Source organism: Leucoraja erinacea, unplaced genomic scaffold (assembly GCF_028641065.1).
Source record: "Leucoraja erinacea ecotype New England unplaced genomic scaffold, Leri_hhj_1 Leri_1696S, whole genome shotgun sequence".
NCBI lineage: Eukaryota > Metazoa > Chordata > Chondrichthyes > Rajiformes > Rajidae > Leucoraja > Leucoraja erinaceus.
Window position 1 is genome coordinate 7639 of NW_026575997.1, and position 11891 is coordinate 19529.

Consider the following 11891-nt stretch of genomic DNA (forward strand, 5'->3'; position numbering starts at 1 on the left):
CTGGATAGACTTGGTTTTATACTCTCTAGAATTTAGAAGATTGAGAGGGGATCTTATAGAAACTTACAAAAATTCTTAAAGGGTTGGACAGGCTAGATGCAGGAAGATTGTTCCCGATGTTGGGGAAGTCCAGGACAAGGGGTCACAGCTTAAAGATAAGGGGGAAATCCTTTAAAACCGAGATGAGAAGAACTTTTTTTCACACAGAGAGTGGTGAATCTCTGGAACCTCTCTGCCACAGAAGGTAGTTGAGGGCCAGTTCATTGGCTATATTTAAGAGGGAGTTAGATGTGGCCCTTGTGGCTAAGGGGATCAGGGGGTATGGAGAGAAGGCAGGTACGGGATACTGAGTTGGATGATCAGCCATGATCATATATTGAATGGCGGTGCAGGCTCGAAGGGCCGAATGGCCTACTCCTGCACCTAATTTCTATGTTTCTATGTTTCTCTCAAGCCGCTATTTGCAGTAAGTAGTGCCTTTAAACCAAGCCAAAGCAACCAAGCCGCTATTTGCAGTAGGTAGTGCCTTGCAACTTCAAGCTAAAGCACCCAAACCGCCATTTGCAATGCCTTTCAACTTCCAAGCCAAAGCACCCAAACCACCATTTGCAGGAGTGCCTTATAAATTCAAGCCAAAGCACCCAAACCACCATTTGCAGCAGTGCCTTTTAACTTCAAGACAAAGCACCCAAACAACCATTTGCGGGCAGAGCATTTTTACTTCAAACAAATCATGTTTTCATTTTCAAACCACATTACAGGGACTCACAGTTGAGTAGACATTTGTTCAGTGTTATTCAGAGCTCAGAAAGACGTGACCCTTTGGCTTCATCCATCTCGCAGAGAGTGAGTGAGGCACACCACTTCCTGGTTTTATTGTCTCCCCCCTCCCTCCAGCAGGGGCAGCAGAGAGAATGGTGAATTTTTAAAAAACCTGAATATCTCACTGATTTGTCATCGATGGGAAAAATCCTCTGGTCCCGGAAGGCGGAGGGGGGCTCTGAGCGAGGTGGCCAAAAATGACGGCCGTAGGTGGCGGCGCTCTCTCGGAAATCTCTCGGTGCTTTCAAAACAGACCCTTGGAGGAGGGAGGTGTCGGTCAGAGGCGGAAGGAGAGTGTGGGGGGGGGGTGATTGGAGGAAGGAGGAGGGAGACGAGCCAAAACACTCTCGGCAGCCCTGCACCGCAGCCAGGATCGATCTCGGCTCTCCGACGCTGCAATCGCTGCCGAACCGCCACTGGACCATCCCCGTTCCCACCCGAGAGCCTCCACACGCCCGGGGGTGGCCAGAGGCGTCGGGAGCCAGACGGGCGCCGTACCCCCAGACCCCCAGCCAGCGCAAATCCCAGCTCACTCTGCCTGTCCTGCCAGGTTAACCAACAACCCTGTCCGGATTAAGACAGGGCTGTAGGCGAGACAGGCAGCTGAGCTGCATTTAGCGCTGGATTGAGCTGAAATTACCGTTCACAGAAGCCTCCGAATCCTCGCTCGTGTGTGTGTGTGTGCGCATGCGCGCGCGGCCGCCAAGATATTCTGTCCGCGGTTGTGATTTCCGTGCCTGACAGGTGTTGTCCGAGGAGCGTTGGCCTTCCTTCCCACCTCCTCTGCCCCTTTCTTTCTCTCTCTCTCTCTCTCTCTCTCTCTCTCTCTCTCTCTCTCATACGCCCCCCTCCACTCCCCTTATTCTGAGACCCCTCCTCTCCATCCTGCACTGATCCCCATTCCAAGTCACCTTGCAGCTTCCGAGCATCCTCCTCACAGCTAACACTGCCCCCCAGCTTCGTGTCATCTGCAAACGTTAGAGATGTTGCATTCAATTCCCTCGTCCAAATCATTAATATGGGCCAAACGTGAGAAAATGGGACTCGCTACTATAATCAGTATCTTGGTCCATATGGAAATATTACATACAAAATCGGTGCAGGAAGTCATTCGGCCCTTTGAGCCAGCACCGCCATTCATTGTGATCATGGCTGATCGTCCCCAATCAAAAACCTGTGCCTGCCTTCTCCCCATATCCCTTGCTTCCACTAGCCCCTAGAGCTCTATCTAACTCTCTCTTAAATCCATCCAATGACTTGGCCTCCACTGCCCTCTGCGGCAGGGAATTCCACAAATTCACAACACTCTGGGAGAGAGAGAAGGTAGAAAGTTTTTTCTCACCTCAGTCATAAATGGCTTCCCCTTTATTCTAAGACTGTGGCCCCTGGACTCGTCCAACATTGGGAACATTTTTCCTGCATCTAGCTTGTCCAGTCCTTTTATAATTTTATATGTTTCTATAAGACACCCCCTCATCCTTCTAAACTCCAGTGAATACAAGCCTAGTCTTTTCAATCTTTTCTCATATGACAGTCCCGCCATCCCAGGGATCAATCTCGTGAACCTACGCTGCACTGCCTCAATCACAAAGATGTCCTTCCTCAAATTAGGAGACCAAAACTGGACACAATACTACAGATGTGGTCTCATCAGAGCCCTATACGACTGCAGAAAAACCTCTTTACTCCTATACTGAAATCCTCTTGTTATGAAGGCCAACATTCCATTAGCTTTCTTCACTGCCTGCTGTACCTGCACGCCAACTTTCAGTGACTGGTGTACATGGACGCCCAGGTCTCGCTGCACCTCCCCCTTGCCAAACCTAACCCCATTGAGATAATAATCTGCCCCCTTATTTTTGCCGCCAAAGTGGATAACCTCACATTTATCTATATTATACTGCATTTGCCATGCATCTGCCCACTCACTCAACCTGTTCAGGTCACCCTGCAACCTCCTAACATCCTCTTCACAGTTCACACTGCCACCCAGCTTTGTGTCATCCGCAAACTCGCTAGTGTTGCTCATAATTCCCTCTTCCAAATCATTACTATATATGGTAAACAGTTGCGGCCCCAACACCGAGCCTTGTGGCACTCCACTCGCCACTGCCTGCCATTCTGAAAAGGACCCGTTCACTCCTAATCTTTGCTTCCTGCCTGCCAACCAATTTTCTATCCATGTCAATACACTACCCCCAATACCATGTGCTCTAATTTTAGTCACCAGTCTCCCGTGCAGGACCTTATCAAAGGCTTTCTGAAAGTCTAGATACACTACATCCACTGGCATCCCTTCATGCATTTTACTTGTTACTTTATTGGGCTGAAGGTAGACACAAAAAGCTGGAGTAACTCAGCGGGACAGGCAGAATCTCTGGAGAGAAGTTAATGTGTGATGTTTCGGGTCGAGACCCTTCTTCAGACTTGCCTAAAGGGTCTGTTACCGTGCTGTATGACACTAATCAGGCCCTTTGGCCAACCATGTCCATACATCTTTGCCCATATACATTAATCCATTTGCCCGCATTAGATTTGTATCCTTCCATGCATTACATAGCAGAATCATGAGCAGGACGTTCAAGATTGTAATCTCTGCATTGTTTCTGGTGTCACATGCTCCTGAGTATAGGAATACAAAGATAGGCCAGATGAATGTGTGGCCAAAGGGATGATGTAGGAGGGAGGGCTTTGGCTGTTGGGACATAGACATTTCTGGAATGGGTGCAGCCTATACAAGCAGGTCAGTTTGCACCTGAATGGGGCAAAGTCCAATATCCTTGCTGGCAGTTTTACCCCTATTTATTGTTGAGAAGGTTTGAAACTAATTTGGTCAGAGAAATGGGACTTCGACTACATGTGTGATTGAGGGTAAGTTTCAGTCAATTGTAGAAACACTAGGTCAGTCATTAGGTAGAACAGAGGTGGGAATGATGTTGTACATGGTAGGACGAGAAGGTCAAATTGCATCTATTTTGTAAAGATTCTGACCAGTAAAGCAGATGAACTTAACGCTGATCAGCATGTGGGTATATGGTATTTTTGCAATCACTGAGACATAGTTGAAAGACCAGCAACTCAATGTTAAAAGGTATAGAAGTTCCAGGCATGACAAGGGCAGTGTAAGAGGAGAGAGCATTGCATGATTTGTGAAGGACATCATCATTGCACTAATGAGGGAGGATGATTGAGCAGGCACTTCAAATGCAACAATATGGGTAGAGGTTAAAAAGGGGAGTAGATTCCCAACAGTTAGCAGAAGATAGAGGAGCAAATATCAAGGAAAATTGCAGAGAGAAATTGTATTGGAATAATCGGGGATTTGAATTTTCCCAGTATTGTGGGATCATCTTCGTGAGACAGACGGTAGAGTTTTTAAAGTGTATCCAAGAATGTTTTTTTGTGCCAGAAGATAGATAGTCCACCTATGGATGGGGCCATGCTGGGCGTAGTCCTATGGAATGGTCAGATAAATGGGTGAATGTCAGTTGGTGAGCACTTTGGCATTAGTGGCCGTATCTCAGTAAGTTTCTGTTTGGGTTTAAACCTCAGCAGAATCAGTTTGACTTCACAATCCCTCCCAACACGGCCGCTCCCACTCTACCTGGCCCTCATTCTATACCTCCGTCGTGGCAATCTTACAGCTGCTGCCGGTCTCCGTCCCCTCTCTTGTCCTTACCTCTCACTAGAGTTGTGTCTGTGGCTCCGATCACACGATCTCACCGCTCACGCTCTGCAGAAATAACATTGGAAGGTGAGTGAACTGAACACCAGAGACAGCACTGAATAAGTGTAACACAGACCAATAGACAGCAAAACGCACAGTGACTGATTACCAGCTCCTTCCTTCAGTGCCCCGCACAATCTGACTTGTGCTCAGATTGTGCCTGGTAATACTGACAGCTTCAGTACTTTCAGTTTCACCACAGTCACACCCTTCGCTTTTCACAGAAATCATGTGACTGTCTCCATGGGGGTTGATTTGCAAAAACAAGGAGCGGATGGAGATTGTTGATGGGGAAGTGCAACGAGATCTTGGTTTCCTTGCTCATCAGCAAAGATCATAGAGCAGAGCAAGATAGACAACTCAAGCAAAATCAAATGGACTGACGAGTAGTATGCAACGGAGTGTAACTTCCGCCATTTCAGCAAACCCGACGACTTCAGTTATGCCTCTCGCAGTGTAATCAGCGTTGCGGGGGAATAGTTTGTGTTTACTATGTTAATAGTATCTTTGCTTGGATCTTTGCTTGGAGCCCTGCACGCAGTCCCCCCCACCCCGTGCAACACTCACAGACTCTGCTACCAGAAGGCAGACTATTAAATCAATCCCGAGTGTCTAACTGTCACTACACAGAGCATCCAGAGAACCGGCCTCCACCAGAGAATTCCAGACTCACAACTCTCTGTGTGAAAAAGTGTTTCCTCATCTCCGTTCTTTATGGCTTACCCCTTATTCTTAAACTGTGGCCCCCAACATCGGAAACATGTTTCCTGCCTGTAGCATGTCCAAACCCTTAATAATCTTATATGTTTCAATAAGATCCCCTCTCATTAATTCCAGTATAAGAGCCCAGCTGCTCCATTCTCTCAGCATATTCAGTCCCGCCATCCTGGGAATTAACCTTCTAAACCCGAGACTTCTAGAGATTCACCACTCTGTGTAAAACATGTTTTTTTCATCTCAGTCCTAAAAGATTTCCCCTTTATCCTTAAACTGTGACCCCTTGTTCTGGACTTCCCCAACATGGGAAACAATCTTCCTGCATCTAGCCTGTCCAACCCCTTAAGAATTTTGTAAGTTTCCATAAGATCCCCCCTCAATCTTCTAAATTCTAGCGAGTACAAGCTGAGTCTATCCAGTCTTCATATGAAAGTCCTGACATTCCAGGAATCAGTCTGGTGAACATAGAAACATCGATAATAGGTGCAAGAGTAGGCCATTCGGCCCTTCAAGCCTGCACCGCCATTCGATATGATCATGGCTGATCATCCAACTCAGTATGCCATCCCTGGCTTCTCTCCATACCCCCTGATCCCTTTAGCCACAAGGGCCACATCTAACTCCCTCTTAAATATAGCCAATGAACTGGCCTCAACTACCTTCTGTGGCAGAGAATTCCACAGATTCACCACTCTCTGTGTAAAAAATGATTTTCTCATCTTGGTCCGACTTCCCTCTTATCCTTAAACTGTGACAGGGCTCAAAATTAAAGTTTTTAAAGTGTATCCAAGAATGTTTTTTTGTGCCAGAAGATAGATAGTCCACCTATGGATGGGGCCATGCTGGGCGCAGTCCTATGGAATGGTCAGATCAATGGGTGAATGTCAGTTGGTGAGCACTTTGGCATTAGTGGCCGTATCTCAGTAAGCTTCTGTTTGGGTTTAAACCTCGGCAGAATCAGTTTGACTTCACAATCCCTCCCAACACGGCCGCTCCCCACTCTACCTGGCCCTCATTCTATACCTCCGTTGTGGCAATCTTACAGCTGCTGCCGGTCTCCGTCCCCTCTCTTGTCCTTACCTCTCACTAGAGTTGTGTCTGTGGCTCCGATCACACAGTCTTACCGCTCACGCTCTGCAGAAATAACATTGGAAGGTGAGTGAACTGAACACCGGAGACAGCACTGAATAAGTGTAACACAGACCAATAGACAGCAAAAACGCACAGTGACTGATTACCAGCTCCTTCCTTCAGTGTCCCGGACAGGGGACTGGCTGCTTCAGATTGTCAGAGTGACTTGTGCTCAGATTGTGCCTGGTAATACTGACAGCTTCAGTGCTTTCAGTTTCACCACAATCACACCCTTCGCTTTTCACAGAAATCATGTGACTGTCTCCATGGGGGTTGATTTGCAAAAACAAGGAACCGATGGAGATTATTGATGGGGAAGTGCAACGAGATCTTGGTTTCCTTGCTCATCAGCAAAGATCATAGAGCAGAAGAAGATAGACAACTCCAGCAAAATCAAATGGACTGACGTGTAGTACGCAACGGAGTGTAACTTTCGCCATTTCAGTAAACCCGACGACTTTAGTTATGCCTCTCGCAGTGTAATCAGCGTTGCGGGGAAATAGTTTGTGTTTACTATGTTTATAGTATGTTAATAGTATCTTTGCTTGGAGCCCTGCACGCAGTCCCCCCCACCCCGTGCAACACTCACAGACTCTGCTACCAGAAGGCAGACTATTAAATCAATCCCGAGTGTCTAACTGTCACTACATAGAGCATCCAGAGAACCGGCCTCCACCAGAGAATTCCACAGACTCACAACTCTCTGTGTGAAAAAGTGTTTCCTCATCTCCGTTCAAAATGGCTTACCCCTTATTCTTAAACTGTGGCCCCCAACATCGGGAACATGTTTCCTGCCTGTAGCACGCAGCCCCCCCCCCCCCCCACCTCCCCACCTTTTGTGGCCAAAGAATTCCACAGATTCACCAACCCTCTGTGTGAAAAATGATTTTCTCATCTTGGTCCGACTTCCCTCTTATCTTTAAACTGTGACAGGGCTCAAATTAAAGGTTGCCCGGGTGCCAACGACTACTCAAAGTGCCGCCGGGCAACCTAAACGGCGAGTCATTTTGCCCGGCTTGGCAACTTAGTTTGTACCGAAGATAGATACAAAAAACTGGAGTAACTCCGTGGGTCCGGCAGCATCTCTGGAGAAAAGGAACGTGACGTTTTGTGTCGGCGACGGTTGTGGGAAAGATGCTAAGTGTGGCGTGACGGAGGGTCGGTGCGAATGTCGGGCCCCGCACAGCAGCAGCAGCGGCGGCGACGGCTCCATCTCCTCCCGCACCCCGCCCCGCCCGGCCTATTAGCGGCTGCTGCTGCCACTCCACCAACCAAAGATTATAGAGGAGCCAACGGTGCTTTCAAAACAGACCCTTGGAGGAGGGAGGTGTCGGGGGTCAGACGGGCGCGGCGCTCCCTCCTCCAATCATCCCCCTCCCCTCTACACTAGGTCAGTCATTAGGTAGAACAGAGATGGGAATGATGTTGTACATGGTAGGATGAGAAGGTCAAATTACATCTTTTTGTAAAGATTCTGACCAGTAAAGCAGACGAACTTAACTCTGATCAGCATGTGGGTATATGGTATTTTTGCAATCACTGAGATATAGTTGAAAGACCAGCAACTCACAGAAACCATGTGACTTTCTGTACGGGTTTTTAGATTTGTGTAACACGAAGAGGCTGGGGATTATTTTCATGATCATTGGAGGCTGAAGGGTGACTTGACAGAAGTTAATAAAACCATGAGAGGCAAAGATAAGGTGGATGGTCACAGTCTTTTGTTTAAGAAAGAACTGCAGATGCTGGAAAATGCCAGGTACACATAAATGCTGGAGAAACCCAGCGGGTGCAGCAGTATCTATGGAGTGAAGGAAATAGGCAAAGTTTCGGGCCGAAACCCTTCTTCAGACTGATGAGGGTTTCGGCTCGAAACTTTGCCTAGTTCCTTCGCTCCATAGATGCTGCTGCACGCGCTGAGTTTCTCCAGCATTTTTGTATACCTGGTCACAGTCTTATCCCTGGTGTTGGGGAGTTTAAAACTAGAGGGCACAGGGTTTAAGTTAAGAGGGGGAAGATTTAAAGGGGTAACATTTTCATACAGCTTTTCAATGTTTAAATATCTATACAGCATTGAAACAGGCCCTTCAGCCCAAATCGTCCATGGGGACCAAGTTGCAAACTGTGTTCTTCCCAGAAGCCCGTGCCTGGTCCATGTCTCCCCAAACTTTCCTATCAATGTACCTGTCTAAATATCTTTAAACATTGTTATTTTACCTGCCTCTACTAGCTTCTCCGACATGGAAAATGACAATGTTTGAAAATATTTGGACAGTTAAATAGATAGGAAATGTTTGGAGGGACAGGGACCAAGTTACTAACTCAGTAACTTGGGCAGCATTGACGAGATGGGCCGAAGGGCTAGTTTTGAGGCCATTTATGATTCTAACAATCAATAAACAATAGACAATAGGTGCAGGAGTAGGCCATTTGGCACTTCGAGCCAGCACCACCATTCACAGTGATCATGGCTGATCATCCTCAATCAGTACCACTTTCCTGCCTTCTCCCCATATCCCTTGACTCCGCTATCTTTAAGAGCTCTTACCAACTCTCTCTTGAAAGCATCCAGAGAATTGGCCTCCACTGCCTTCTGAGGCAGAGAATTCCACAGATTCACAACTCTGGGTGAAAACGTTTTTCCCTTATCTCCGTTTTAATTGGCCTACCTGGTTCTGGACTCCCCCAACATCGGGAACATGTTTTTTGCCTCTAGCATACCCAATCCCTGAATACGTTTCAATAAGGTCCCATCTCATCCTAAATTCCAGTGTATGCAAGCCCAATCGCTCCATTCATTCAATATGACAGTCCCGCCATCCCAGGAATTAACCTCGTGAACCTACGCTGCACTCCCGCAATAGCATGAATGTCCTTCCTCAAATTTGGAGACCAAAACTGCACACAATACCCCAGGTGTGGTCTCACTAGGGCCCTGTACAACTGTGGAAGGACCCGTTTGCTCCAATACCCAACTCCTCATGTTATAAAGGCCAACATGCCATTCGCTTTCTTCACTGCCTGCTGTACCTGCATGCTTACTTTCATTGACTGATGAACAAGGACCCCCAGATCCCGTTGTACTTCCGCATTTCCGAACATGACACCATTTAGATGGTAATGGACTACCGTCCTGTTGCCCTCACTCCGGTAATCACAAAGTGCTTCGAGAGATTGGTCCTCCAGCACATCAAGGACTATCTACCACCAGACTTCGACCCCCACCAATTCGCTTATCGCCAAAACAGATCCACAGAAGACTCCTTACCTTGGAGGACCTACACAGTTCCCGCTGCACCAAAAAAACCCAGAATATAATAAAGGACATCTCCCACCCCGGACACTCCCTGTTTGAACTGTTGCCGTCAGGCAGACGGTACAGATCTACAAGGACAAGGACAAATAGACTAAAAAACAGTTTTTACCCCACTGCTATAAAAGCACTAAATGTAGCCGCCAAGGAACGCAGGGGCGATACAGACTAAGGGACTGTGGTAACGGTGAAATCGACAGAAGGATGGAGGGTTGGGTGTGTATGCGTGCTTTGTCTGTGATATTTATTTATTTGCTTATCTTTATTATTTTACCGTGGATGTTTCGTTAGCTTTAGAAATGTTTGAATGCTGCACTGACTGGCTGACATTTTTAATTTCGTTGTACATGGCCCATGTTACAATGACAATAAAGAAACTATTCTATTCTATTCTATTCTATTCTATTCTATTCATCACCGTAGCTCTCCACTCTGTGCTGAGCCATCTGGAGCAGGGGCAGAGCTACGTCCGGATGCTCTTTGTGGATTTCAGTTCAGCCTTTAATACAATCATCCCGGACATCCTCATTGGTAAACTGGTCACTCTCGGCCTCCCCACTGTCACATGTGCCTGGATTAAGGATTTCCTCACAAACCGGCCCCAGACTGTGAGACTCGGCCCCCACCTCTCCTCCACTCGCAGGTTGAGTACCGGTTCCCCACAGGGCTGTGTGCTAAGCCCCCTCTTATACTGTCTCTACACCTACGACTGTAGTCCGGCCCACAACAACAACCGCATCGTCAAATTTGCTGACGACACTACTGTGGTCGGACTTATTTCAAAGGGAGACGAGGCAGCCTACAGAGAGGAAGTCCTGAAGTTGACAACCTGGTGCTCAGAAAACAATCTGGCTCTGAACGCCAGGAAAACAAAAGAGCTCATTGTCGACTTCAGGAGGCACAGCACCGACTTAGTCCCCCTACACATTAACGGCGAGTGTGTGGAGAGGGTCAACACCTTCCGGTTCTCGGCGTCCATATCGTTGCTGACATCTCCTGGACGGACAACACGACGGCGGTCATCAAGAAGGCTCAGCAGCGGCTGCACTTCCTGAGGGTCCTCAGGAAGCACAACCTGGACTCTAACCTGCTTCTGACCTTCTACCGCTCGTCCATCGAGAGCCTGCTGACATACTGCATTACAGCATGGTATGGCAGCTGCACCATGGCAGACAGGGAGTGCTTTCAGAGGGTAACCAGGACAGCGCAGAGGATCATTGGTTGCCCTCTCCCCTCCCTGATGGACATCTACACCTCCCGCTGCCTTAGCAGGGCAAAGAAGATCACCAAAGACAGCTCCCATCCTGCGTTTGGACTGTTCGACCTGCTGCCCTCTGGAAGGCGCTATAGGTGCATCAAATCCAGGACAAACAGACTCAGGAATAGCTGCTTCCCGAGAATTATATCTACCATAAATTCAAATCCACACATGCACTGACTACACCGCCCAACACGGACTTCCATCTGTATATATGTATATATGTATGTAGCGCCGTAGAATTTGTGCACCTATTCCCCCCCCCCCCATCTCCCTTCTGTTTTGTTTTTCTGTTTCTTGTTTTTTGTGTAAAATTGTATGTATGCACTGAGTACGAGCAGCTTTCAGTTTCACTGTACATGTATAGTGACAATAAATGGCATATCATAAAAGCATATCGTAATCTGCCTTCCTGTTTTTGCTCCTAAAATCCCTACTCTTTGTTTCCTGTCTGTCAACCAATGTTCTATCCATGACAGTACCTTAACCCAATACCATGTGCTCTAGTTTTTCCCACTAACCTCCTATGTGGGACCTTATCAAAAGCTTTCTGAAAGTCCAGGTACACTACATCCAGTGGCTCTCCCTTGTCCATTTTCTTAGTTACGTAGAATCATAGAAAATAGGTGCAGGAGGACCTTTTTGGCCCTTTGAGCCAGCACCGCCATTCATTGTGATCATGGCTGATTGTCCCCTATCAATAACCCGTGCCTGCCTTCTCCCCATATCCCTTGACCCCCAGAGCTCTATCTAACTCTTAAATCCCTCCAGTGATTTGACCTCCCACTGCCCTCTGTGGCAGGGATTTCCATAAATTCACAACTCTCTGGGTGAAAAAGTTTTTTTCCACACCGCAGTCTTAATTACCTCCCCTTTATCTCTAAGACTGGGGGCCCTTGGGTCTGGACTCGCCCAGCATTGGG

The 11891-nt window shown here is 47.6% G+C and overlaps 1 long non-coding RNA gene across 1 annotated transcript; it reads right to left on the reverse strand.

The window, feature by feature from the left end:
- Positions 1–1688: 1688 nt before the first annotated feature.
- On the reverse strand, positions 1689–6900 carry LOC129716117 (uncharacterized). The gene is made up of 3 exons (XR_008726591.1): positions 6492–6900; positions 6347–6400; positions 1689–4555 (listed from the first exon to the last, which is right to left on the reverse strand). It is a non-coding gene; the product is annotated as an uncharacterized LOC129716117 (long non-coding RNA).
- Positions 6901–11891: the final 4991 nt, after the last annotated feature.